This window comes from Gavialis gangeticus, unplaced genomic scaffold (genome assembly GCF_001723915.1).
Source record: "Gavialis gangeticus isolate Ggan-Ray unplaced genomic scaffold, GavGan_comp1, whole genome shotgun sequence".
NCBI classification, from domain to species: Eukaryota; Metazoa; Chordata; order Crocodylia; family Gavialidae; genus Gavialis; species Gavialis gangeticus.
In genome coordinates this window covers 50,730,956-50,743,131 of record NW_017729026.1, presented here as the reverse complement: position 1 = coordinate 50,743,131, position 12,176 = coordinate 50,730,956, and positions in this window count along the sequence as shown.

The window sequence follows — 12,176 nt, the reverse complement described above, 5'->3', positions numbered from 1 at the left end:
AATAACAAGCAGGAGCAGGCAACAGGGAAGGCATCCTCATTCTCCCTGAGAAAGCAGGGCACTCGGCTAGTTACTTCAGGTGCCTGTACACAAATGCACGGAGCCTGGGAAACCAGCTGGAAGAACTGAAAGTCCTTGCACAGTCATGGATCTATGATGTGCTTTGAATGAGAGAGACTTGGTGGGAGCTCATGACTCAAGTGTGTTGTGGAGATAGAAACTTCAGGAAGGACCAACGGGAGAAGAGGAGGAGTTGCTCTCTATGTAAAAGGGCCGTATGATTTCTCAGAGCTCCAGTAAGAAACAGGAGACAGGCCTGTTGAGAGTCTCTGGGTTAGGGTCAGAAAGGGGAGAGCACCAAGTGTGATGTCATGGTGGGGCTCTGCTATAGACCACCAGGCCCAAGAGGAAGTGGTGGATGAGGCTTTCTTCTAACAGCTAATGGAAGTTTCCCAATCAGGCCCTCGTTCTCATAGAGGACTTAAGTCACCCTGACATATGCTCAGAGGGTAATACAGCAGTGCGCAGGCAATCCAGGAAGTTTTGGGGGAGTGTTGGGGACAACCTCCTGGTGCAAGTGCTGAAGCAGCCAACTAGGGGCCATGCTCCTTGTGACAGCTGAAAATTATGTCTGTGTGATAAAGGTGCTTGCTGAAGCCTCTGTGAAGATTAGACCAAATGTTTTTCTGTCATTTGTTTAGATATTAAGCTATATGTTGTTGCTAAGAGCCTAGTTAAAGTTTAAAATGTAGTAAGGCCTTATATAAAGTAAAGCCTAGTAAATTTAGCAAAGCCTTAAAGTAGTAAGGCCCTGTGGCGTAGTTAAAATTAACCTTATCAAAAGAGTGCAACGCTTACACTGCTATTGGTCAGTCTAAGGACAGTTGAAGTAAAAGGAATCTGAATGGTTGTAAGTTATCAGCACAGTTCAAAAGTTATAAATTGGCTAAAACATCCAGAAATCATTCAGAAGGAAGATACAGCTCTGTGAAAGGGATTAATTAGCTGTTGACCTAGATCAGTGGGCCCTTGGATCTCGAGGAGCCCAAAGACTGAATACCAGGGTCCTTCCTGGTACCTCTCGGATAGCACTGATCAGGGACACCTGACTTCACTGAGGTTTGTGGAAAGAGAAGCCTGTCATACATCAGGTATCAGAAGGGAATGCTGATAAGTTGCCGACGCAAATTATTCTTGTCTGTCATTGTTTATCTTGTTACTACACATAGTCATGTTTTTGTTAAGTCAATAAACCTTTCTTACCTTTCTACCCTTGACCATACTCTCAATCCCGAACCCTCCGCTGGCGGCTGGGACATAAATTGGCATGACAAACAGGATTGAGAGGCTCTGGTCAGGAAAAAAAGGTCAGAATGGAGGGAGTTGTGTGGGCCCCATTAGTGGCTCTGCTTAAGGAAGTGACAGGGATAGAGAATCCCGGGTGAGATAAAGATAGGTTGAGACCTGCCTGGAATGACCCAGGAACTGTACCCGATCATCGGGCTAGATTTGCTACTGCTGCCCAGGGTAAGCCCAAGAAGGGACGCCTGTCATGGCTGCTGGCCACATGCCTGCAGTTAGGGGCCAAAGAGAACACCCAGCTCTGGGAAGAGGTCACCCAGCTGAGTAAGGAGTTAGAAGACGTAAAAGCTTCCAACAGTGTGGAGTGCGAGGCGACGCGAGCCACTCAAAGCCACTTGGAGACTTTAGAACAGAGGAAAGGAAAAATTATGATTGCATTCATGGCCACTTCCCTGCAGAAGAGGGCACAGTTAGCACAGGCTATGGAGCCATCCTTCCACAAGGTATGGCAATGTCTTTATGGGGAGAAACGGAAGTTGAGCTCTGGGAAGATCAAGGGGAGGAGATTGATGACAAGCCTGGTGCTGAACCACCCCCATATGTCCCTGCCTAGAGGGAGGAACCTAGGCAGGTCTTCCCCGTGGTAGTAACCCATTCAGGGCCACAAGGAGGGAATCCCCGAACAGAGGATCCTTTACCCGTGCAGAAATTCGAGATATACAAGAACAGCATAAGTCCAAGCCAGGAAAGCCAGTAGTAGACTGGCTAGTTTGAATGTATAGTGAAGGAGCTTCTGCAATTTCAGTGAGTAGGGCCAAAGCCACACAAATCGTTTTGCGCCCTGAATTCCAGTTAAATCAGTTTGCAGAAGGTAATGAAAATGTTACTTTGTTTTCTGCTGCTCTCCAAGCCAGTTATGGTAATACAGAAGAAGAGTTTAATTCTGCCTCTTGGGCATGGGCCAATTTAGAGGAGGCTGTCCGCTGCTTGTATCAGTTAGCACTAACTGTAATCATTCATGCAGCAGTTTGGACTCGCACGCCAGATGCAGAAGTCGTGACAGCACCGTTGTGGAGGAGGTTTTGCTGATGAGCACCAACATAGTGCACCTTAGCCCTGTTGGCCTTGGAGCCAGAGGCAGTGAATCACCCAGTAAGAGATGGATCCAGCGATTAGTGCAGCTTTTACCCATTTTGTAGAAGCCAGGGCTGGCTAAGCCAACAAAAACTGCCAAGGCCATGGCGGTGGCCTCAGCAAAAGACAAACCCCCTGACACCTGCCGAATTGTTAGAAAAAGCTAGGGAAGGCCGGCCCAAGACTACGCAAGCAAAAATGTGGAAAGACTTGTTAGCTGCCGGTTTCAATAAAGTGCAAATGAATGGATTGCCCACCAATGTTTTGCGAGGGCTGTGGGCTAAACATTGCAGCAAAAAAGCAAGCCCAAAAGCAGAGCCGTCTGCACCACCAGCAGGGTCACCAGAGGAATTCTCTGCCCTGAGGGCAGAACTGTCAACAGTTTCCCAGGCACATGCGGGGCCATCAGCCCTTACCCTCCCTGATTATAGTTTCATAGTAGCTAGAGTTAGGAGGGACCTGATCAGATCATCTAGCCTGACCCCTTGCCACAGGCAGGAGAATGAATTCTGGGTTCACAAGACCCCAGACAGGTGATCATCCAACCTCCTCTTGAATTTGTCCAAGGTAGGGGCAAGGACCACTTCCCTGGGAAGTTGGTTCCAGATTTTGGCCACCCTAACTGTAAAATATTGCCTTCTGATCTCTACCCTAAACCTATTCTCTATCAGCTTATTACCATTGTTCCTTGTCACCCCAACTATTTGCTGTTGATCTCCCCTGATGAGTTTGAAGGCAGCCACCAAGTCCCCCCTCAACCTCCTTTTGCTGAGGCTGAACAGGTTCAGGTCCCTCAGTCTCTCCTCATAGCGCCTGTCCTGCTGCCCTCTCACCAAGCAGGTGGCCCTCCTCTGAACTCTGTCCAGGCTGGCCACATCCCTTTTGAAGTGACGCCCAGTACTGAACGCAGTACTCCAACTGTGGCCTGACCAATGTCGCATAGAGGGGGAGTATCACCTCTCTGGACCAGCTTGAGATGCATCTTTGAATGCATGACAAGTTATGGCTGGTCTTGCTGGCTGCAGTCTGGCATTGGCAGCTCATGTTCATCTTGGAGTCAATAATGACTCCAAGATCCCTTTCCGCCTCTGTGCTTTCAAGAGGGGAACTCCCCAGCCTGTATGTATGCTGTAGATTCCTTCTCCCAAGGTGCAGCACCCTGCATTTGACTACGTTGAACCCCATCCTATTCTTGTCTGTCCACTTTTGTAGGCTGTCTAAATCTATTTGCAGCCTCTCTCTCCCTTCAAGCGGGTCCACCTCGCCCCACATCTTAGTGTCATCAGCAAACTTGGACAACATGCTTTCCACCCCCTTGTCCAAGTTGCTGATGAAGATGTTAAACAGTGCGAGCCTGAGGACCAAGTCCTGGGGTACCTCACTGCTCACATCTCACCAGTTTGAGTACAACCTGTCCACCACTACTCTCTGGGTGCGTCCCATCAGGCAATTTTTTACCCATCCAACTGTGCAGGCATCAGTGCCAGTTTCCAATCCCCTGGCACCTGGCCAGATGACCATGAATGCTCATACAGCCTGCTCATACAGCTGGGCCAAGGGCTCCAGTGTGGCCTAGGAATGTGTGGCCACAGGAATGTGGCCTAGGAATCCCGGCCGGCCCAAACCCCAATGAAAGGGGCCACAATGGGGGTAATAGCGGGCAGGGGCTGGTATCTAAAATTAATATTGGCGCCTTAATTCGTATACCTGTACAGATTCAGTTAGGTAAAAATGAAAAGTCAATTGATATGCTATTAGACATGGGTACCCAGATTTGCATTTTAGATTACGCAGGTTGAAAGGGGGAGAAAGGAACCCCTTATCAAGTAATTGGAGTCAAAGGCACCAGACAACCAGGACATCTGGTCTGAGCAATCTTTGCATTACCTAATGGCTCTAAGGTTATGGCAGCAACAGTAATACTTAAAGGGGGACCAAGCTTACTGGGACTTAATGTACTAAGAGGACAGCGGTTTGCCCTTGAACAGGAGAACTGGCAGTTTGGGTGTGCAGTGCCTCACCGAGAACCAGAAGAAACAGCTATAACAGCTGTAACTCAATCCCACTAATCCTGCCTCCCAAGAAAGGAGTACACAGACCCCAGTATCGAAATCCCCCCCCTTGAGGCCACCCAACCTATCCAGTGTATTATAAGCCAGTAGTTAGAAGACAGGACTATTATTCGAACCCACTCTCCATATAACAATCCAGTGTGGCCAGTGCGCAAGCCAAATGGAGGGTGGTGGCTAACTATTGACTTTCGAGCTTTGAATGCTAATACTGACCCCTTGATGGCTGCCATCCCATCACTACCAGCCTTAACAGAAAACATCCAGTGTTATGGGCCTAAGTAGATGGGATCTGTTAATATCAAGGGCATGTTTTTTGCTATTCCCATCCATGAGAGTCACTGGCCAGTATTTGCTTTCATGTGGATAGGGCAGCAGTATACCTACACCGTGTTGCCCCAGAGGTGGATACACAGCCCCACCCTGGCTCACAGGGTTTTAGCTACAATAGTTCATGAGGTCCAAGAAAAGTACCCCAACGTACGCATGCGGCAGTATATAGATGACGTCATGGTGGGCAGTCGAGACAGAGAGGCTGCTACCAAGGCCTTTAAATCGTTAAAAGAAAAAGTGTGTACCTTTGGATTCATGCTGTCTGAACAGAAAATCCAAAACGTAGGGCCCCAGTGTGAATTTCTAGGAATAAAATGGCAGAATGGGGGGCCCATAATACCAACTGAAAGGCTGCGAAATGTAGTAGAGACCCTGACTCCCACTAATATGAAAGAACTGCAAGCCCAATTGGGAGTACTCAGTTTTTAGCATATGCATGTTCCTGAGTTTAGTGTATTAGTTCATCCCTTGTATAACCTATATAAGAAGAGAACTAAATAGGAATGGGGTCCTGAGTATCAATATGCCTTACGAACCCTTAAAGAAGCAGTAACTGTTCATGCCTCCCTAGCAGCACGAGGTCCCAAAGGAGAGCTTTGGCTCCATATAGGTGTCTCGGAAGGAGGACCACACTAGAGCCTGTGGCAGGAGTCCTCAGAAGCAGAAGGAAAACCCCTTGGATTCTGGATCCGAGGCTGGAGAGGGGCAGAGGCAAGGTATACTCTCTTAGAACAGATGTTGTGTGCAGCAACAGTGGCCCTGGGAGCCACAGAAGCACTGAGAAGAGAATTAGCCACAGTTATCACTACTCTGATATCTGTTCCCAGAATGGCTCTGTCAGACCACCAGCTACCACCTGGGGGGAAAGCCCAAGACGCCACAATCCAAAGGTGGATTTATTACATTTTGAGCCAGGTCCAACAAGTAACCCCAAAGCGACGCCCTGCATTAGTTGAAAAAGTCACAGAAAGTAAAATTAATGTTTATCCTGATCAAACAAGCTGCAGTAAACCTTCACCCATCAAAAAAGCACCTCCCTTCTCACCTGAAATGGAGACCTCAGCTGATATTGAGGTCTGGTTTACAGATGGGTCTGCTCAAGGTCATGCCCAGAGAGCAGCCACCTTGAAGATTCAAGATGGCAAGCAAGTAGAATTACAAGGTCTCTGAAAAACTGTGCAGTATGCCAAGCTCAAAGCAGTGCTCAGCGTGGCTGTATGGAAATTAGTAGAAGGTTCATGTCTTGTAAAGCCCATTTATATTTATAGCGACTCCTGGATGGTGGTAAAAGGATGTACTAAATGGCTACCACTATAGAACAAAAAAAACTTTAAAAGATGAGGACAAGACATTTGGAAATTTTCCCATGGAAAATGGGAAACCTTATGGAAGTTAGCCCAACATGAGCTTCTCTACACAGCTGACATGTGAGTGCAGCACATAAAAATAAGGCAGGAGAAGGCGCAGAGGCAAAGTGGAATAAGCGAGTTGATCAGCTAACAAGAGAGGAGGGCACAACATACATACATACATGTTGAAGAAGAAAATAAAGCAGCAAGTCTATCATTGCCCAATTCCTCCTCCCACTGTATACCTGGAGAACGAGCCGCAGAATGGTTACATCAACAACACAGACACCCCGGGTGTGATGGTACCGCCCGCCTGGCCACATCTTGGGGCATTCATGTAACTAAAAAAGAGGCACAAGGAATAGTTGACAAATGCATCACCTGCTGCAAGGTCAAAATGCGACTAAAACCTTGCCGGACTGTCCCGTTGTCATTATGTGAGGGAAAGGTAGTGTGGGAGGTATAGCAATGTGATTTCATAGGCCCCCCTTCCTCGGAATTCCCAGAAGCAACAGTATGTGTATATAGCTGTAGAAGTTGCCACAGGAATAATGTTCGCCCGTGCCTCAGTGAGAGCTACAGCCCAGGACACTTATGCAGCACTGGAAGCTCTGCTAGCTGCGTATCCACCACCTATAGAACTACAGAGCAATAATGGCCCTCACTTCCGCAATCATCTTGTGTATGACTGGACCGCAAAAATAGCATGTTATGGACATATCACATCCCATACCATCCACAGTCTAAAAGATTAGCAGAGCAAGCCAATGGCATCCTCAAATGCAATTTGTCGTTGGCTGTTGGCCCGGCTCTTAAAAACTGGGACTTGCACCTGAATTGAGCTATCAATTGGGCCAATAACCAACCCCATCCGGGAGGTAGCCCTATGTAACAGGCCTTTGGATTGGGTGGTCCCCATGAGCCAGCAGTGGAGCGACCCAGGGGTAGTGGGAAAGCTCCAGGCAGGAGATCGGGTAGTAGTGAAGCATCCTCAGGGAAATAAATGGGAAGGGACACTATTAGCAAAAGGTATGCATAATACATAGTAGGTACTTAAGTCAGATTCATGTAACGGGAGCCAAGCTCCTTGTTGTCTTGTTCCTACAGATTGGATCTGTCCACAAATGCAGCCATAACCATTCCTAATTAAGCCTGCCACTGAACACAAGTCCTGCTCTGAAACCAGTCTAAATTGACTGGCACCATAAAGTGGTGGACTGTTATAACTGTACTCGTGTTATTAATGCCTTATTGTGTTTCCTGGATAGGGCATGTCTACTATCCTTCTTAGTACCCAGATATTAACTTGCTCCTGAAGACCTCAAGGAGTGGCCTGACCCTGAAGAGCATCCCCCGGAAACACGCTCAGATGACCTTCACGTGGTCCAGCCACAGTATCAATACCAGAAGAAACCCACCACCCCAGAGCAAGTGAAGTCCTGGTCTCTGAGTAGAAGAAATAAGATAGTAGACTGGCAAGGTGGTAACTGTCAGTGCACCTGTGGCACCAGTTATGATCTTGGTTACATTCCCTACCTGAAGGCTAGAATGGCTAACTGTGGGAGGGGAAGTAAGTGTTGTAGCTCTGCTGGTTTAGAGGTTTGTTGTTACATACTTCCTAAGGGAAACCCCATTAAGCTCAACACCCCTAAGTCTGTGCCCTGGATTGTGCATTCGGCATCTGTTCAGCCTCTTGAGCCATTGCGTTTATGGGAGAATCTGCCCCCTCACATTCCTATGGCTGACAACACTCTCCAGCAATGGTGTAAAGCCCATCAAGTGGGAGGGTGCATTACAGGTTAAAACGAATTTTTAAATGGTTTATAAATCATACCTATACAGAACTAAAAGGAGGCTGTATCCGCAAGTCTCCACCACTTATCCCCATCCTTTTATACCAGCAAAGTTCCTAAAGCAAATAAGTGCTATGATTATGCCAGGGCAGTGCTGTTTTATCAACCCCGTACAGCATTGTCCCCATGACCAACAGTGGGAACTCTTTTGCCCTCTGAAATGTAAAGCGTAGTTACAGGCTCCCAAGGAGGGAAAGATAAGTGTGATCTGTGAGAGAATGGGATGTTCACTACTATCTCTGGCTGTTCCCCAATGGGAGACCCAACACTGCCCATGTATAACTCCACACCCTGGTGGAGGTCACAGGTAAAGATCCCTCCCCATTCCCTAATGTAGCGCATGTAGCTTTAGCATCTTAACTATAGCTATCATAGTGCTTCAGCAAGCAAGTGGTAGAGTGTGACAGCTGAAAATTATGTCTGTGTGATAAAGTTGCTTGCTGAAGCCTCTATGAAGATTAGACCAAATGTTTTTCTGTCATTTGTTTAGATATTAAGCTATATGTTGTTGCTAAGAGCCTAATTAAAGTTTAAAATGTAATAAGGCCTCGTATAAAGTAAGGCCTAGTAAATTTAGCAAAGCCTTAAAGTAGTAAGAACCTGTGGCGTAGTTAAAATTAACCTTATCAAAAGAATGCAATGCTTATACTGCTATTGGTCAGCTAAGGACAGCTGAAGTAAAAGGAATCTGAATGGCTGTAAGTTATCAGCACAGTTCAAAAGTTACAAATTGGCTAAAACATCTGGAAATCATTCAGAAGGAAGATACAGCTCTGTGAAAGGGATTAATTAGCTGTTGACCTAGATCAGTGGGCCCTTGGATCTCGAGGAGCCCAAAGACTGAATACCAGGGTCCTTCCTGATACCTCTCGGACAGCACTGATCAGGGATGCCTGACTTCGCTAAGCTTTGTAAAAAGAGAAACTTGTCGTACATCAGGCATCAGAGGGTACTCCTGATAAGTTGCTGATGCAAATTATTCTTGTCTGTCATTGTTTGTTTTGTTACTATGTATAGTCATGTTTTTGTTAAGTCAATAAACCTTTCTTACCTTTCTACCCGTGACCACACTCTCAATCCCGAACCCTCCGCTGGCGTCTGGAACACTCTTCTTGATTTGCTGCTCACAAACAGGGAAAGAACTGGTACCTGGCAACTTGGACATCAGCAACCATGAGATGGTTGAGTTTAGGATCCTGAAGAAAGGAAGGATGGAGACCAGAGTAAGGATCTTGGACTTCAGAAAAGCAGAGTTGGAATCACTCAAACTGATGGGTAGGATCCTCTGGGAGGACAGTTTGAGGGGGAAAGGATTCCAGGAGAGCTGGTTATAATTTAAAGAAACCTTACTGAGGGAGCAGGAACAAACCATACTACTATGCAGGAAGACTAGCAAGTATGGCAGAAGACCAGTTTGGCTTAGCAGGGAACTCTTCAGTGAGTTAAAAATGAAAAAAGTAAGCTGACAAGTGGAAGCTTGGACATATAACTAGGGAGGTGTATAAGAATATTGTTTGGGCAACTGGGGCCATGTCCAGGCAAGTGGGAACATGCGTTTCTCCGAGGACAAGTAGCAGTGGCGCACCTTGTGTTGCCGCTTTTTGTCCCTGGGGAATGCCTGTGCCATGCACGCTCTGGTGTGCTGCAGATTACCCCACGTAGGGTAGGGGAGGCTGGAGTCAGCAACTGTGCTGTCCCCAGCAGCCTTACCTGGGTTCCTGAGGGCCTCTGGGAACTGCAGCTGTGGTGCTTCTGCAGCTAGGAGCCAGGCCAGCAGCCGGAGTGCAGCTCCAGCCAGCCAGTCTCCAGTTTTGGGTGGCATATGCTACCGCCATGGGCACCACCCTGGTTTTTTTTGGTGTTTTTTTTTTTTTACCCTGGGAGATCCTGAAGTAAAAAAAAACAAAAACCCACACTGCAAAGTAGTAGCACAGGTAATACCTGCATGTGCAGTGTGTGGCACCACAGACAGGTCTGGAGTGCCACATACCGCACGCCTGTGCTTGTCTGGACACAGCCAGGAAGGCCAAAGTGCAACTGGAGTTGCAGCTAGCAAGGGATATGGAGGGTAACAAGAAGTGTTTTTACAGTATATCAGCAACAAGGGGAAGATCAGGGAAAGTGTGAGTCCCTTACTGAATATGGGAGGCAACCTAGTGACAGATGATGCAGAAAAGACTGAAGTGCTCAATGCCTTTTTCACCTCAGTCTTCACAGGCAAAGTCAACTCCTAGACTACTAAACCTGGCAGCACAGTTTGGGGAGGAGGTGAGCAGCCACCAGTGGTGAAAGAACAGGTTAGGAAAGCTGGATGTGTACAAGTCCTTGGGGCCAGATGGGATGCACTCAAGAGTGTTGAGAGAGCTGGCCAATGTAATTGCAGAGCCCCTGGCTGTTATCTTTGAAAACGCACAGCAATTGAAGAGGTCCTGGATGATTGGAAAAGGGCAAATCTAGTGCCCAACCTTAAGAAACAGAAGGAGAAAGATCTGGGGAACTACAGATGGTCAGCATCACCTCAGCCCCTGGAAAAATCATAGAGCAGATCCTCAAAGAATCCATTTCTAAGCACTGGGAGGAGAAGAAGGTGATTGGGAACAGTCAGCATGGATTTACCAAAAGCAAGTCATGCCTGACCAACTTGACTGCAATTTACGATGAAATGACTGGCTCTGCAGATACAGGGAAAGCAGTGGATGTGATATACCTTGACTTTGGCAAGGCTTTTGATACCATCTCCCACAACATTCTCACAAGCAAGTAAGGAAATATAGATTGAACGAATGGACTGTACGGTGGGTAGAAAACTAGCTGGATCATCAAGCTCAAAGGGATAGTAATCAATGGCTCAACGTCTAGTTGGCAGCTGGTATCAACCCCAGGGGTTGGTCCAACGGCTGGTTTTGTTTAATTTCCTCATTAACCACCTGGAAGATAGCATAGAGTGCACCCTCAGCAAGTTTGCAGAAGATACCAAGATGCAGGGAGTAGTAGATACATCATAGGGTAGGGCTAGGATTTAGAGAGACTTCAACAAATTGGAGGATTGGACTAAAAGAAATCTCACAAGGTTCAACAAGGACAAGTGCAAAGTCCTGCACTTAGGATGGAACAATCCCATGAACCAGTACAGGCTGGGGGCTGACTGGCTGGGCAGCAGGTCTGCAGAAAAGGCCCAGGGGGCTACAGTGGACAATAAGCTAAATATGAGCTAGATGTGTGTGCAAAGAAGTTTAATGGCATACTGGGCTACATTGGTAGGTGTGTTGCCAGCAGGTCAAGGGAAGTGATTATTCCCCTCTATTCAGCACTGGTGAGGCCACATCTGGAATAGTGTGTTCAGTTTCAGGCCCCCCATTACAGAAAGAATGTGGGCAAATTGGAAGGAGTCCCGTGGGGGTCAACAAAAATGATGAGGTGGCTGGGGGACATGACTTATGAGGAAAGACTGAGGGAACTGGGTTAATCTATCTTAGAGAAGAGGAGATGGAGAGGGGACTTAATAGCAGCCTTCAACTACCTGAAGGTGGTTCCAAAGAGGATGGAGCTAAACTATTCCCAGTGGTGGCAGATGACAGAACAAGGAGCAATGGGCTCAAGTTGCAACAAGGAAGGTTTAGGTTAGACATCAGGAAGAATTTTCTCACTAGGCGGGTAGTAAAACACTGGAACAAGATACCCAGAGAGATGGTGGAAGCTCCATTCGTGGAAGTTTGCAAAAGCTGGCTAGACAAAGCTTTGGCTGGGATGATCTAGTTGGGCATGGTCCTGCCTTGAGCAGGAGGTCGGACTAGATCAGGGGTTCCCAACCTTTTTAGGCTAAGGACTGGCAAGCCGCAGACCAGCAGTGACCAGCATACTGTGGGCAGGTACAGACTATCATAGAATCATAGAATCAATGAATCAGTGAGTCGGAAGGGACCTAGACAGATCATAGAGTCTGACCCCCTGCCATGGGCAGGAAGGAGCACTGGGGGTGGCAGGGGTCATAAGACCCCAGCCAGGTGCCTATCCAGTCTCCTCTTGAAGATCTCCAGGGAAGGTGAGAGCACCACCTCTCTGGGAAGCCTATTCCAGGCTCTGGCCACCCTTACCGTGAAGTAGTTCTTCCTAATATCTAACCTAAACCTATCCTC